The sequence below is a fragment of the Panthera onca genome, chromosome F2 (assembly GCF_046562875.1).
Source record: "Panthera onca isolate mPanOnc1 chromosome F2, mPanOnc1 haplotype 2, whole genome shotgun sequence".
In the NCBI taxonomy this organism is placed as follows: Eukaryota; Metazoa; Chordata; class Mammalia; order Carnivora; family Felidae; genus Panthera; species Panthera onca.
This window is the reverse complement of record NC_138356.1, coordinates 68,794,340-68,811,169: the sequence shown is the minus strand read 5'-3', so window position 1 is coordinate 68,811,169 and position 16,830 is coordinate 68,794,340. Positions and strand designations below refer to the sequence as shown.

Here is a 16,830-nt window from a genome sequence, read left to right as displayed (position 1 = left end):
GCCTTCCGGCTGAATCCAGGTATTTTCATGGAAGCATCAGGAGTAAAACAAAGCATACAAACTGTCTGTAGATGACAAAAGACTAGAAGGTCTATTATTTACTTCCTACTGATGTTTTCAAAAGAGAATGATCTGAAGAGAGTTCACGACAATAATCATGCAATCGACAAGCGTATCTGGTTGTGTCCATGGCACAGAGAACAAAATAAAGTCAATCCAAAAAAGGTTTTGACAAAACATGTTTAAACACAAAGATTCGTGCCTATTTTCAAAGAAGAGATTGCATTTAATTTATGAGAACACATAAACATAATCTTCACAGAGAAAACATTTTCAGGTATAAGATAAAAATCCTGAAATATTAGATGTAAACCTAGTACAAAGTTAGAATATATCAAGAATATGTCAAGACTATCAAGTAAATAGAGTTAATACATCTAAAGTAGGCTTTTAAACATCAGTAGTAGATTAATAAAACTTTATAGATAAATGATGTGAATCCCCAGTAGAAAACTAGCCAGGAAATACACTGAATTCGCATTAAAGATGTAAAGTTGCAACCAACTTGATGTTTTTAAAAATAACTAAAATTATGACTGCTAATATAATACTGCTTTTGTTTTACAGGCAAAGCAACACTAAAACTCTGATACACAGAAACGTATCATGGTCAGCAAAAACACTGATCATTGTCTAGAACCTTCCCATACAGGATACAATTGTTTAAATATTTACACTAATAATGTTTTACCCAAACAAATTTAACCTAGGGAGGTCTAAGCATTTCTTCTGATTTGAGAGTATTTCCCACGTAACACATCATTAGTAACCTATCAATAACCTAATTATTCCCAACATTTCTTTCTTTACAAGGTGACAAAACAAATCTTAGTGGGAACCCTTTGCAAAATCTCAAAAACAATTTTAAGTGCTGACGAGGTTAATCAAACTTTGAGCTTGACACAACTTCGGGACCACAAAGCCCTCAATCCCATGTAAATTTTCTGCACTTGAATTTGTTTGCTCCTCTTAAGAGCAACCCCTGCCCCATGAGCTTAACCACAAACCAACACTTCCTGCCTTAACTTCCCTGTTAGTACAATATTTGATGAAGGTTAAGTTTCAAGAACCCCCTCCCCTACCAGTTTTCAGCTCCCCACCTCCTACTCTCCACAGCCACCTATCCCAGGCGTCTCTGCATTTAAAAGCTCTGCCCACCCATCCCTCCCCAGATACATTTCTGACTTAGTCTTAGAGCGTCTTCCTATTATGATACTCCTCTCCCCCTATTGCAATAACCCCCTTCATATGAACATAGTAACATCCTTCATAGTAACATCCATTGCATTTTTTTTCTTTCACAGGGATGACGCTGTAACTCTGACAGAATGTCAGATGCCCCCAGGACCTTGCTTTCTTCACCCAGGCGTCAATGCCATCTGATCAGATGCTGGCTCCTTTCCTGGCCGGGGAAGTTGGGATCCACAGTGGTGAGTCTAAATCCTGGTCTAGTGCTTCACACATGTGTCTATTGTAGCATGGTAAAGACTCGGCTTTATTCTTCATTTTTGTCTTTTTTCCTTCTATTTCTCTGCCTTCTTCCAGCTTTTCTGAGTATGGTTAAAGCCCCTGACTCTTGGATTACATTGACTTATTCTGAGCAGGGCTCCTGAATCCCATGACTCCAAGATTTCATCCAAACGGTGCCCTGCTTTTATTGTTTGGTACAAAGAAACAGAACAAAGTCTCTTCCACAAACATTTTCAGAGACCACTGCTTCCTTCCAAGGCCATTTCTCTTCCTCGGTGTTTTCTAAGACCTATCCCTTCCCATCATCCTCCTCTAACTCTGCCTCCCTTTTTCCACCTTCAACTTTCCCTTCAGCTCCCTAGAATCCTTCGTTCTCCCCCCTTCGACGCCTCTACCTCCTCTGTCATCCACCCTGCCAGGCCTTTCCTTTCTCACTCAGGCTCCTCGTCCTGTAGACACCTGATATTTAAGTCCCTTACCACTGTCGGGGCTGTGAGGAGCCCAGCGACCCCAGGAGCAAAAGCCTGCAGCTGAAAAAGCTAATTAGAAATAAGCTTCAAGTTTTCTTTACTCAGATGGGCTTTGGAGACACCAATGGCCACTTGGTCTCTCCTCTGTCACTCTCCCAAAATGTAGTCCACAGCCTCCATTGGATACATATCAGGGACAAGTACATCTTGAGGGTCTCCTCCACAAATACTGGGGAGACTGCTTCAGCTCTTACATTGAGCAGGTTACTTCAGTTTGCCCCATCTGCCAGAAACACAATCCTTGTAAAAAGGTAAAAGTGAGGCAGGGATTAGAGTCAGCTCTTTTACATGAACCAGTGAGTTTTGAGTCTTTGCGTTTATATCTGAACCAGCTCTAAAATTTTTTAATTAAAATTTAAAGCTATAAGCTCTTTATTTGTGTCCATCTGTATGTGTGTATATGTATGTTGTATTATACACGTGTACTATTTTCCTACCTCCAAATGGTATGACCACATTAAATTCTAAAGTCCCTTAAAGGAGCTCCTTCTGGATTGGATAAGAGATAAATAGGAGTTTATAGAATTTTAAATATTTCCGAAATTCCCAGAAACCGAGACAATTAAATCTCTAATATGTTTAATGTGGGGGAAAAAAGTATTCTTAGAAAAGTTTACCAATATGTTTTTAAAATTCAGGCTCACGAGGTAAATCTTTGGCAAACGAGGCTAGTTTAAATGTTGTTGGTTTAATAAATACAGTTATGCCTTTTGAGTTATCAGCCTTGTAAGAACACATTTTTATTTTACTCACGCATGTTCTTCCTAAACTCATTCAGGTTAAGTTTACTTATTGCTTGATTATCTGGATATACCATTGCTATATTTTAACAATATGCTTGATATATGTTCATGGTATATCATGTCTCAGAACCATGATATTGTATCTGTCATGTTTTCCTCTAAAGATTATACTCATCCATTTTCATAAACTACATATAATATCCAGTCTCCTTTGAAAACAGGATTAACGATGCTAATTAAACATTAGCATGTTTTGCCTAAAACTGATTGAACTGACTTTTTCAGTGTCCCATAAAAATCAAATTTCTTCATCAATTGTATTATTTTTATAGTGAACTCTGCTCAGATCTTTCACCTTTGAAAATTATCAAAATGAACTAACCATGGCTATTTTAAGTTTTCTGTCCTTCACAGGTGGTTTTATGTTACTCTGATGCTTCCCGAAGAGCCCTTGCAAATCAGCTACCGACTGAGTGCTCTGTCTTCAACAAAAAAGGATTATCTTAGAGACCCGTGGAAGCAGACTATGCCAGCCAGGTACTCTTGGGTAAGTCTTCTGATGGCACTGCTTAAATAACTTTGGGACCACCCTGGTAGACTAAGTCAGGATTTCTAGAACTCTAGGGGAGAATATAGATTTATGGACTATTAATCCAAGATCAAATGGAACAAGAATTATTACATAGGACTGAATGAACTGATAATGCATGATTATGGGCTTTGTTTGGAACAGTGCTGATGCTCTCGTGTTCTATTTTCTGGATGTAAGGATGCACTTTCTCTCTTCTCTCAAGCTATCTAGCACTCACAACAATTTAGTAGACTGTGCTCTTGTGAAACACAAAGGAAACATTCCTCTTCTCTGCCCTGCCTCACCCTTCCAAATTCTGGGAAGTCTCGTGGAGTATCCCTGTTTTCGTGGCACTGTAGTTATTTGCATAGATTCAGTAAGAGCCTGTCCACCTTGTTAATAGGACATAACTGGAAGCATTGGTTAATCAAGGCTGGCTCTGCCTATAATGTCACAGTTGAGAATGACGCTCGTTTCGTCAGATGTGACCAGACGCTTTTCAGCAATTAAGGTTGACATGATGGGCCAATGCTTACAAAGTCCGTCTTGGGAAAACTGGCCTGGCAACCGGCTTTATAGGGTTCCCAGCCTTATAGGTGAGCAAGGAAGGTCACTTCCTGGCAGGCTCAGGAATCCTAGGCTATTTTGAGGACCTCAGGAAGAGAGGAATGCCCACCAAATCACTAGGTACTGCAGGTGGAAAATGATGGTGAAGGTTTGGCTCGGCTTCCTAGCCTCAAGAGGCTCTGGAAAGTCCAATCTGAGATTCTTTCTGAAAGCGTCCAGAGAAGCCAGTATAAGACCTACGTGGTACCACGTCGTTCTTGCTGCATCTATGTAAATAACCAGGCCACCTCCAGTGAGACCAGCCTTATTTTGTGACCAAGAGTCATCTTTCTTTGAGATTGTCTTTGATCAAGAGGGGAAAGGGACTGTAGAGAGCCTTTGGTGTTTCAATGGGAAACTATAGCATGCTCTTTTGGATTGCCGGATTCTGGCCCTATTCATTGCCTTTGAGCTATTTTGCACCTCTGTAAACTGCAGGTAGCTGATTGATATGCAAACTCTATCTCGTCTTATAGACACTTAATTAGCTTCTTTTCCCACTGTAGATAAACTAGTGGTGATACCTACTTATAAATCAGATTTGAATCTTTTACTTTAGAGAGATTGTCAGCCCTTACCAAATTTTCAATTCTTGCAGATTCCTTCAATACCTGGCTATAACTTTTCAAACTAACCTGTACAACTTTTCTCCCTTTTTCCTGACTTCAAGTCACTGAGAACCAAAACATGATTTCCCAGATCCTTATTCGGACTCTAGGTTGCTTTGTCACTGGCCTTTTCCCCCAGGATCTGAAGAAACACTGCAGCAGTCCAGGCGTGAACCTGGTTGCTCTCTGGACAAGCTGCTGTCTGGGTCACTAAGAAAGTCTGGTGAAATGCTCAGGTCATGTATCCCCTGATAAGGGAGATAACCCGAGCTCTGAGTAGCATAATTAAGATCACGATACGACTCAGGGAGCAGTGCTGCACAATGAAACGATTTCATCCACTGACCTCCTGAGTTTCACTAGATTGGATACTCTTAGGGTTTGACTTCTGGCTCTTTAATACATTCCTTTGTGCTAACATTTATCTTTTTTTTAATTTTAGGCATCCCATTTAAGAACACTGAAACAATTGACCTCTGCCTGCACTCCAAACAGATGATTCAATTGGTCTTCTAGGGTCATCACTGAGAATATGGTGGCCCTGAGGTCTATCTCACTCAGCCATCCGCTGTTTGAGTTATTCCTTATCCTTGAATTGTCCATGAAGAGTCTCTCTGAGCCCACCTTGAACAAAGAGAGGGACTGACAAGGCTGAGGCAACTTTATGCTTCATATAAGTTTAGGCTGCTTTGCTGAGAACCACTAGGTCCCAACTCTGCAAACTTTCTGCACTTTTGCTTGTTTACTTCAACTGAGACCAGAATCCCAAGTCCTTGTGCCCGAGGACACAACTTTCCTGCCTCAACTTTTCTACTAGTACAACACTGGATGCAGTTCATTATGTTTCAAGGCACCTTCCACACACCAGCTGTTAGCATGGCGTCCTTCTGCTTTGCACAGGCACCTATCCCAGGGTCTCTGCTTACAGAAACTTTGCTTGTCCCCCCCGCTCCACCCCCCCCCCCCGCCCCCCACCTGCCTGACACTGCTCTGGCTCAGGCTTTGAGCATCTCTCTGCAATAGTCTCATTCAATAATACCTCTCCTTACTCGGGTCCAGACTTAACTTTTTTTTTTTTTCTTGACAATTTCTTCGGCAAAAGATATCATTTAGGATTTGATTTTTGGAAAGTAAAATACAAAAAGTAGTCAGGAAATTTGAACACTTGATTAAATAGGACAGTGGATTACTGAGAAATAATAGTTGGTTACCTAATTAGCCAAAATGAAGATATAAATTTAAAAGTAGGCATAGAAGGGACGTGACTATAAAGAACTCCAGTTCTTTTCAAGTGAAAAGACTTTGTTCTCTCGAGTAATTAAAGATATGATAAAGTCAACACAAAGTATAGGAAATGAGTCTAATAAGACCCTGAATAGTTGTTTTCTAGGCAGATTATTCTAAAGGTAAAGAAAAATATTTTTTACAAGCACTTATTAAGAAAACACCAGTAATCCAAGGAAAAAAAATGTCATTTTAATAGAAAGAAAACCAAATGCTAGTTTTGAAACAGCATATTTGGTACTAACACTCTTATTAAAAATCTTATATTTAAATTAAAAAAAAAGAAATGGAAAAAAAGATTCATAAAAACAATCTTATAAATAAGCCCATCAGCCTTAGCCAGCTTTGACTCTAAGAAATACAATTCCTTTTCCATGAACCATCTACAACTTTCTCTATCCAGACAAGTTTGTCATACACTTGTCTCTCATTTGGGAAGCAGTTATTTTACTTTGGAACAAAGCTACTCTTGTTTTTCTTAACGAAATACCCCCTGCACACTTCATGTGCAAAGTTGCTCCTCTCTGCTACTATCACTCCTGTTAGAGTCTCATTCACATATATTGATTCTAAGTTTTCACTACAGCCACTTCTACTGCATATAGAAAACCAGGAGACGGTGTAAGAGAAGAGTTATTCCCAGGGAATGTGTTAAAGCCGCGAGGCAGATCTTATTAGAACTACTGCAGTAGAGGAGAGAGACTTTGGTATCCCATTCCCATGCAGCACAGACAGCTGGAGATCTCAGCCAAGGGGCCAGGGAGGGGGTGAGTGGATAGGAAATTACTAAGAAGAACTTGGTTAGATACCAAAGTAGGGGGATTCCTGCTAAACTGGCTGAACAGGATTCTTACTAAAAGCAGGTGCCAAGGACTTAGATATCTAGGGCAGGGTATGAGGAGCTTGATCAGATATCAAGGATGATCCCATATAAAGGGGGGCAAGTGTCAATTAACTAGCTTAGGATTCATTGCTAAAGTGGGGGCTCAGCAGGCCAAGGTCAAGCCTAGTCTAGAAGAAGGCTCACAGGAGCCTAACTAAAGTTTGGTCAAGGAAAGAGTATCTGCTAGTAAATAACTGTAAACTGTCTTTCATATACCAGTATTTTCTAGCAGACTAGCAAAGTTTATAAATATACATCTCAACATCTCATAATTTTTATAGTCATAAGCGTTCCTTATAGGTACAGCTTCTCAATGTGGCAAAAATGAACATGTGCATTAACAGACCCAAATAGATAGCCTCTCTGTATTATATAAAAGTAAAAGTCCAAAAGTATATAAAATGAAATTGTATTCAGCAATTAATGCGTCAATTTTTTCTCTTACTTAGATAGGATTTAGGTGTCTAATGAATATTCATAAATTAAGTCAATTTAGCATCAGTCCAAGGTTTTAAGCTACCAATTCATTTTGGACACTGTCTTTAAGCTGACATACTGCAAAATATAATTACTTTGAAATAAAGTTTGTCCAAATAATGACTTAATTTGACTAATACAAATGTACATTTTTATAATCTTAAAATATAGCAACTGAAATGATAGTGTATTAAATCAGCCAAACTTTATAAATTGAGGAAAAACATGCTTGCATAAAATTAAAATATATGTTTCTATTACATTTAATGCTGACAACTCAGAAGATATAGCTGTTTTTATTAAACCAATAATATTAAATTAGTCTCATTTGCTAGAGTTACCTAAATTATGTAAACTTGAATTCTTAGAACATTTGAATTACTGCCTATAAGAATGTATTTTGAGGACATTGAAAGTATTAGAAATTTAATTTTTTCAATATCTGGGAATTTTTAGGAATAGTCCTTTATTTGTATATGCCTTTAGCTAACTCTAAGTCAATTAGAATAAAACTCTTTAACAATTTTGTTATAATCTAATTTAGTAATACCATCTGGAAGTAGGAAAATATTACATATCTATAGACACATAAACATACATAAAAACCTAGAAAACTTATAGCTTCTATTCCAAAATTTTAGCCCATACATCAGGGGTAAACCTAAAAATACAAAACTCATTTTTCATATAAAAAGAGCTCTTCTCTAATGGGTACAAATTCTTAGTTGATTTGAGTTCAAAATTGGGGAAAAATGAACAAACAGAAAAGAGTAACAAACACGATTTTCTGTCATCTTTCATTCAAAAGAGAAAAATATCTATAAGCCATTTAATTCACTTACAGAGATAGCCAAATTATCTAACTACAAAACCAAAAAAAAAAAAAAAAAAAAAATCCATCACCAGAAATCAACCAAAGACTCAAAAAAAAAAAAAAAAAATCAAAATCAAATTCTTACCATGCTTCCAACAGACAAGAGTCTGGACATAGGACCAGGATCAGGACTCACCTTTAGTCCCCTGGGTTGCCAGCCAGGAATGGAGCACAAAAGGCTCCAGATGGCCTTATTACCTGGCTGGAGCAGATGGGAATCTGGAGGCAAGGTGCCATCCTGAGGCAAACTGTCAAAGACAAAAACCAGACAAGTTAGGAGACCAAAATGAGGGAGGCTATCACAATAGGAGTATCAACCCCAGTCTAAATATCTTCGGAGCACCTCGACTTTTATAGACGTTTGCAAATGAGGTGGTTTTACACCCTGGCTTTGCAAGCTGCAGAAATAAGCCTTATTTATCAAAACAGGAAATGGTTTTTCCCAAATATGGCTAGCTTGCTACCTTCGGAGAGCAGAGAGTTTTAATCTCCGTTAATCAACCATGAGCTAAAGAACAGGATGTGAAAGTGTCTTGTTTTGCCTTGTCAGCACATTCAGACCAAAGGGGAAAAGTGCGTGGGGTTTTGTCACACGTGATCAAAGATCTCGGAGCCAAGAGCTTCGAGCGGAAGTAACAGCACGTGATCAAAGATCTGGGAGCCAAGAGCTTCAAGGGGAAATAACAACACAGGAAATGAAACTTCTAGCCCCCCCCCCAAGCGAGGCTAAATCCTTCCTCAGCCCAGTGGGCTCTTCTACATGGAATACACTTACTTTCCATGCCCCCCACCCCGCCACGCACACGTACCTCCTTACATGTAGCCTCTCTTCCCCTCTTAACACTTCTATCCACATCTCTCCATTTCCAGATGCCAGCCCGCTCTATCACCCGATCCCTTCAAGGCTACTGCGATACCACCTAAATGGTTTCCTGCCTTCCTGACTTTTCTCCCACAATTCAGTTTCCAAGAAGCAGTCAGAGCGAACTGAGGTGAAAACTGATTTTTTACTACCCTGTTCAAAAGTTTTCAGTCTCTCCCTGTTACCTTTCCAAAATGGTCTACACTGCATAGCAGAATGTGCAAGCCTTTCACATTCTGGCTCACCTCTTCTTTTGCCAGCCCTGAGCAGACTCTACTCTCCAGCTCTGTTGAACGCTTGCAGTTCCCAAACAGCCCATGCTCTTCTCCACGTCTAGACCCTTGTCTGTGTTTTCCTTTCTGCCTCCAATGCCCTCTCTCCACCCGGCTACGTCCTTAAGGACATGCGGGCTAAGTCCTGCATGTATACGTGAGGTTTAGATGACACATACTCCGGGCTCGCCCCTGGCCCCACCTGTTCTCTCAGCCTTCCCAAATCTGAATGGGCTGCAACTTCTCCATTCCATACTCTCTTCTTTCATAGCACTTACTGTACCATTTGGAAAATTGCTCTTTGCCTGTCTCTGCAAATAAATGAGAAACTCCCTGAAAGTCAAGATTATGTGTTCTTTATTGATTTTTCATGGCAAGAGTGATGGGGGGGGGGGGGGGGAGGGGTTGCGGTAGTGAGTGGGCATCGTTCCCAGAAGTCAGTGCCTGATGTATCACAAACATGCAGCGAACCCTTGTGAGATTATTAAGTGGGTGAGCTTACCGTGCGCCGTTACAATTGAACAAGATGGTGGGAGGATACAACACATCGCACAACCGTGTTGGGGAAACAAAACAAGCTTCTGTGAAGCAATTAGAAAAAGCTGAGGACTACATGGGGTAGCATATGAAATTGATTTATTTTTTTTAAAAAATGTGTCACATTTTCACAAGACCTAATGAACGTGTGCACGCACCAACCAGCCGCCTTAGGGGTCTGGATGTGCGCTTATTTGGGAGTGGCCTCTCTTCACTCAAAAACCGGAAGGAAGGGGCGCCTGGGTGGCGCAGTCGGTTAAGCGTCCGACTTCAGCCAGGTCACGATCTCGCGGTCCGTGAGTTCGAGCCCCGCGTCAGGCTCTGGGCTGATGGCTCGGAGCCTGGAGCCTGTTTCCGATTCTGTGTCTCCCTCTCTCTCTGCCCCCCCACACCCCCCCCCACCCCCCACCCCCCGTTCATGCTCTGTCTCTCTCTGTACCAAAAATAAATAAAAAACGTTGAAAAAAAAATTAAAAAAAAAAACGAGAAGGAATTCCTCTCTAGATCCTGGTTCCTGAAACAGTATCTGAGCAAGCTGCATTCTGAAATCCATTTCGCTCCTTTTTAGTTAAGCACCATGAATATCCTCCCAGCTTTCATGACTAGGGAAGGCGCTCCCCAGGATCAAATTTACAATGACAACGATCCTGGCACCACACAGTGCCCTATGCATACACAAGACTTGGTAACTTCTTGCTGAATCAGTGACCTGCAGAAGAGTTTCCCGACCACCTCGGGAATGATTGTGATTTTATTAATTTCCCTGATTTTCTTCTGCTGAAACATTCCGCTTGCAATACCGCTCATGATTATTCAGACCAGAGTCAAAAGGAAAAAAAAAAAAAAATCTTTACCCTGAGTAACCATATTCATAAACATGAGTTACGGAGTCTGAAACATTTTCCAAAGGAGCATGCTCTGAACCTGCAGAGCGGCACCACAGGTAAACTGCCTTTTAAAGAAACTGCATCTCAGCAGAAGATATTCATGAGAATACGGAAGGCCTGAGGTTGAACCTGTCTGTCTTAATTTGGGCTCCCCCAGAAGCAGATCCTGACACAGGGTTTATTGCGAATAGATGTGGAATAAGATCCCAGGAAATATCAGTAAGGGGATGGAGAATGGGGACAGGCAAGAAGCAGCCGCCGAGAGAATATCCTTGTGGGAGACCGGGTCTCAGCCTCCAGGAGGCACGGTGGCACACTTCTCAGAGATCGTGGGAGGACTGAGAAATCTGGGATATGTCATGTGCTAATTCCCATTGGACGAGAACGGCTCTGGGGATATTAATGCCGCAGCATCGACAGCCCATCTGACATCAGGCCAAGCACGCTAGCTTGCCAGAGGAAGCCCTTAGAACACCACCGGTCCTTGTAGCCTGAGGCAGTTTCCCCAACCACCGAGTCCTCAGGAGACATTGGGCGAGGAACACGGGCAGTGTCCGTAACGTACACTTTGTATAGTCAGGTTCTGAACCGCAAGATGCATTCGCAGAACTTAGACTCAGTCGCACTTCAGTTGAACGCAGCCAACTGCACCTGTAACAGGCTGTCTGAGCTCATACCCAGCAAAAAAGAATTAGGAATTTCTTTAGCTTCGTTACATTTCTGCAAGGTGCCATGCAGTAACTGGAATTCTAAACTCTTCTCCAAATTTTTCTGCCCTCCTTTTGTACCTAAGGGAGTCTAGTTCCCTCAAGCAAATTAAGCATGCTTATCCTCTCCCTGGAACCTTGATCCAACCCACCCTTTCAGAAGCGGATCCTATAGTGAGCAGTCCAGTGCGGGGGAATGTGTTAAGGAAGTACTCCCACAAGAAACCAGGAGGGGAGGAAAGGAAGCAGAGGAGGGAAGAGGAGGAATCCAAAGCAGGCTGTGATTTCCATGAAGCCCCAGTCTGCAGCCTGATCTCGCAGAGAGCTCTGGAGTGTTAAGCCGCACTCCGGTGGTGGTCTTGTCTTAAGACGAAAGAGGAGGGCCCTTGCATTCCTACAGTCACCCAGGATTAGCAACAGCCTGCCCTGAAGGAGTGTGAGGCCCCAGTGCCCAGGCACAGTCCTCTCCAGCAAACAGGAAGAGGCTAAGAGCCAGCAAAAGGGATCTGAGGGCACATTCAGTTCACTCCTCTGTCAGAGTCTTGCATTTTCTGGACAGTCACAATTTCTGGGGGAAAGAGAGTTAGTGGAATAAGTTAATCTCCTGTGGCTGCTTTGGTCCTAAGACCACAGGTGGTACCGACCCTCTCCTTTCTCAATCCCTCTTGTAGATTGCCCTTAAGCTTTGGTGGATGCTTCTTACATTCATCTCTGAGGAGCCTGGGCCCCCAGTTGCCATGTTTTATGAGACCATAGCACAGGAGTACCAAGAGATGCCCCAGTGGGCTTCCTGAGTGCCAAACGCTCACTGCCTGATCCCATTATACAGCAGCAACCCCTGCTTATGCCCCAGTAACTTCCCTCTTTCACCCTCTCCTGATGCTATAGTCCTGCTGAGTTTCAGCCCAAGATCCCACCTCTTCCATGAAGCCTTCCAGATGCTTGCAGACCTCAGAGCTTTCTTCTTCCCATGACTCGCAGAACTTACCCTAGGTCTCTCGTTTGGCCTGAATCACATTTCACACTGTGATTCCTCATTACAGGGTCTTTATTGACTTGGGACAGTATCATTTGGTTGACTTCTGAGGGTATGTCTTGTCTTTCCAGTGGGAACCTGAACACTGTTTACTGGCTACCTCCAGGGCCCAGCACGGACTGTGTGCATCCCGGGGCTTAGTGAGCACACGCTGAGTTCGCAGCTGCACAGCTCACAGTATAGCACCTCAGCACCCTCGGACTGGACCCTGATTTTCTCATCAGCAGTCTTGCTTCCCAGAGTCCCCTAATTTATTTGGCTTTCAACGACACTCTCACTCAGTCCACACTCATCTTTCAAACAAGAACAAAGAAAGACAGTTTTGATAAATGTAACTCTTTCACATTTTGAGGCATATATTTTTAGATATTTTATTACAAATGACAGATCGAGCCATACATTCCCCCCTCGCCCCAGCCCCCCAGAGAAATCTTCTCTTTGGTACTGTTTCGACCTTGGTGTTGACAAACGTAGTTTGTTTGGGGGTAGTGAGCATTTGTGAAGAAGGCGTAGAAGACATTTTCAATAATCACATAAAAAAATCCATTTAACTTACACTCAGCACCTCTTTGGTGCCAGGAATTGCCCTAGGTATTTCGTACAGACTGGATTGTCTAGAAATCTTTTTTTTTTTTTCCCTCTTCTTTCTGTTGCAGTATTTTGAAGCATGGCATAGCCTCTTGTGGAAGCTTAAAGAGAGAGGGAAAAACACAAGTCACATCGTTTTGCAATTAATTGCTTCTTCTGGGAAGGCTCTTCCTTGTAAATTGTATTTATCTCTCTGTATTTATTATTCCTGATTGTTTCCGTCTTGTATACTGCACGCAGAAACAGAAAATGTATACAAAAATAGAACTAATCTTGACTATATGACACCAAGTATGTCACCTACTCTCTACAGGCAGTACTGGAATGAAATCAAGTGTTTATATGACTAGTAATAAAAGGTAAGGGACATCTGAATGCTTGCTGTGGGCCAGGCACTCTGTAAAGTACTTTATACACATCATCTCAGTCAATGCTCACAGCAAGTTCCAGAGACAGGTGCTGCTATTAGCTCTGTTTTATAGATACAGATATTAAGGCTCAGAGAGGCTGAGTCACTTCCCAAAGCTCACACAGCTCGTAAGTATAGAGGCTGAAATAACACCGCAGAGGGCAAAGAGCCCCGGTTCTCTACTTGGAGAGGACTTACTGAGGCGTATTCTCAGCCCTGGTCTTGCCAGCCAAGGGACCAAAAGTAAATCACGAACACTTTAGGCTTCCATTTCTTCACTTACCGACTATAACCCCGGACTGTTATTCACACCTGTCCACCCATCCATTTGTCTGTCTTCGAATGTTTAACTTTCACTGCTTTTTGTTCACGAGTCACTGGAAGCTCTCAAAGAGCAGGAAGTAGGTCACGCCCATATTCATGCGTATAGCTCCTAGGCCACTGTTTCATATACTTAAATTGACGCGTTTAATCCTTAAAATACCATAATGAAGGTTTTATTTTTATCTGCACTTATTTCACACTTAAGAAGGTTACTAGACCCCAAAGATGATTATATTAAAGATGTCAGATGAAATGATGTCAGATGAATCATCTGGCTTAGAATCCATGTTCTTAAAATGACTATGGTCTACAAGAAAGTAGTTTACTTCTTTTTAAATCCACGTCTAGTTCAGAGTAGGTTTTTAAATGGTTTTCGTCTCCCCTTTCACTGGACTCTTTCGCTCTTGTTTTTACTCTGTGATCTGTTTTTAGTTTTGTGTAATCACAGATGTGATTTTCATTGCACTCGATTTGAAAAATCCCAGATGTTGGGGCACCTGGGTGGCTCACTGGTTAAACCCCCAACTCCCGGTTTCGGCTCAGGTCCTAATCTCATATTTCGTGGGTTCAAGCCCCACGTCGGGCTCCACGCTGATGGTGTGGATGGAACCTGTCTGGGATTCTCTCTCTCTGCCCCTCTCCTGCCCACGCTCTCTGTCTCTCTTTCTCTCTCTCTCTCAAAATAGATAAACTTAAAAATGTTTTTAATTAAAAAAATAAAAATCACAGATATTAAATCTCATATATATATTAATACTAATTTCTCATTGATCTTTTTCTTAGGAGCAACATTGAAAGAAAAACGGCGTCCTCTAATTTTCAAGCTTTAAAGCCTTAACTGTGAAGGGTAGCAACATTTGGCCACCGCAAAATATGCCACTTCAGCATATGGATTATTTCAGACTGAAGGCAATTAAGAAGGAACGGACCTCCCTCCCCCCAAAAGAAGAAGAAAAAAAGCTCTCTGCTTTTCTCCTATTTGCCTAAAAGCAAGACATAAAATTATAAAAGCGTCTCCTTTCCCCTCTCTACCGGAAAGGACAAAAGTTAATCACCATAGACCATTTTAGTCCCTTCTCAGCCTGGAGGTGGCATGAGAGAAATCCACATGCCAGACTGTGGTGACGAGCCTTTATCTGCCATTAGTTTCCCTTAGAGTTGTTCTCACACAATTTGCTGGCCTGGAGACCCACAGTCCTTTTCCTTTCTCTTGTCTCTTCCCTAAAAATACCTTTCCTTGCTAAGACCAGATTCTAACCAAAACTACGAGTCACTCATCCCCCGTCTCTCCTATGTATACATAACGTAAACACGTTAATAAAACTTCTCTTTGTTTCTCTCCTGTTGATCTGCCTTTTGTTACAGAGCCCTGGTGTGGGGTGGAGAGCCACCAGTCAAGAAAGAATTCTTGGGCCATTTTTGTTGCAAAAAGGCCCCCGTGGGCAGAAAGAGCACACTGGGAGTGTGAGGAATAACTGATTAGGTGCTTTTTAGTTAGTGGGGGGGTAGGAATAGCGTTAAGTCTCTAAGGAATTTGGAAGCAAGGTTTCCAGGACCCTGAGGGGCTAGCGGCTGTTAAGATAAGGTTATTTACTACTATCTAGTAAAACATTAGTCATGAGACCCTTCCGATGTGTATCAGTGGGCCGTATGTTTGAAGGACGATTGCTAACATATATGGGGTGGAGGGGATATATATGGTTCTCAGAGGGAGGGAACACTGACCAGAGCAAAGCTCTGGTGGTGAAACATCAAAGGAAGTCCTCGAGGTAGCTGTAGGAGTGTCACAACCTGTGTGCTTCAAGAATCCTGCCTGGAGACTATGAGCCGCAGCGAAGTCCAGCCTTTTTACCCTTTTTCTCCCATCAAGCCCTCGCTGAAAACCTAGGAGGGTAAAAACATAAATATTTGGTTCCTCCCCTACAAATGCAAGGTCATAATCTCACACGGGTCCAGGATGAATGTAAGTAACAGATACAAGAATCTGAATGACTATAGATCTTGCCTCTTAGACTATGAGAAATCCAGGGTTTAGATGAAAATTAACGCACACCCGAGAGAAACAAAACAAACACCATGAGCATTAGGTCCCAGATATGCTAATTTGGCCCTAGGAGGACACAGAAAACATAAAATACATAGGGACTGAAAAAGATTGCTAATTCCCTAAAAAAGAAAAGCAAGAAATGGTTCAAGAATAAACCTAAGTGAAGTACCATTTTAAAAAATAAGCTCTCTTAATTTTTTTTTAAAGGAAGCAGTAAAGTATCTGAAGAAAACTAGCCAAGTAGGCATTTCATTGTGAAAATCTGAAGGTATAATCAAAGAATCTCCAAAACAATTTCTGACAATCAAACCCCCCCCCCCAAAGATTTAGATCAAGAAACAAATGAGTCCAAACCTAACATAGAAACAGATTCACTTTTTAAGGTGACTTTTATCATTTACTTAAAAATCTGCATCAGGAAATATAAAATGGATATTCACCAGCCGCCAAATGACTACTTCCCCACAAGTTCTGAACCCACTGCAGCTCATTGCTACAGTCATTACCAAAACCATATACACATACCTTCTTCCCAGCCTTCCAGCCATTGTTTTGGGATTCACTAGGAAGATATGCCCTTGTGGCCACAAGTTAAACAAATTCAGAAGGGAATGGAATGGAGTGAATGCAGTGCAGAATAGAATAGAACACAACAGAACCGAATGGAATGGAATGGAATGGAATGGAATGGAATGGAATAGAAATGAAACAAAATTCAAGGATACAATTTGAAACTATGGGAATAATATGCAAGGTAAAGACAGATGGTAAATAGACAATTGATAGATGATAAATAGGTAGATAGATGATAGATAGACAGATAAAGAAATACAGAGGGGCACCTGGGTGGCTCAGTCAGTTAAGCTTCCAACTTCGGCTCAGGTCATGATCTCACAGTTCGTGGGTTCGAGCCCTGCGTCGGGCTCTGCGCTGACGGTTCTGAGCCTGGAGCCTGTTTTGCATTCTGTGTCTCCCTCTGTCTTCCCTTTCCTTCTCCACTTACACTCTGCCTCTCTCTCTCAAAAATAAACATTAAAAATTTTAAAACAATAAAT

At 41.7% G+C, this 16,830-nt stretch overlaps 2 long non-coding RNA genes across 2 annotated transcripts; one reads left to right on the top strand and one right to left on the bottom strand.

The window, feature by feature from the left end:
* The first annotated feature begins 985 nt into the window (after nt 1-985).
* Nucleotides 986-9,584, top strand: LOC144615117 (uncharacterized). The gene is made up of 2 exons (XR_013553578.2): nt 986-1,490; nt 3,218-9,584. It is a non-coding gene; the product is annotated as an uncharacterized LOC144615117 (long non-coding RNA).
* Nucleotides 9,585-12,837: 3,253 nt separating this feature from the next.
* Nucleotides 12,838-16,395, bottom strand: LOC132664833 (uncharacterized). Its single transcript, XR_009603871.3, has 3 exons — nt 16,301-16,395; nt 15,454-15,612; nt 12,838-13,096 (listed from the first exon to the last, which is right to left on the bottom strand). It is a non-coding gene; the product is annotated as an uncharacterized LOC132664833 (long non-coding RNA).
* Nucleotides 16,396-16,830: the final 435 nt, after the last annotated feature.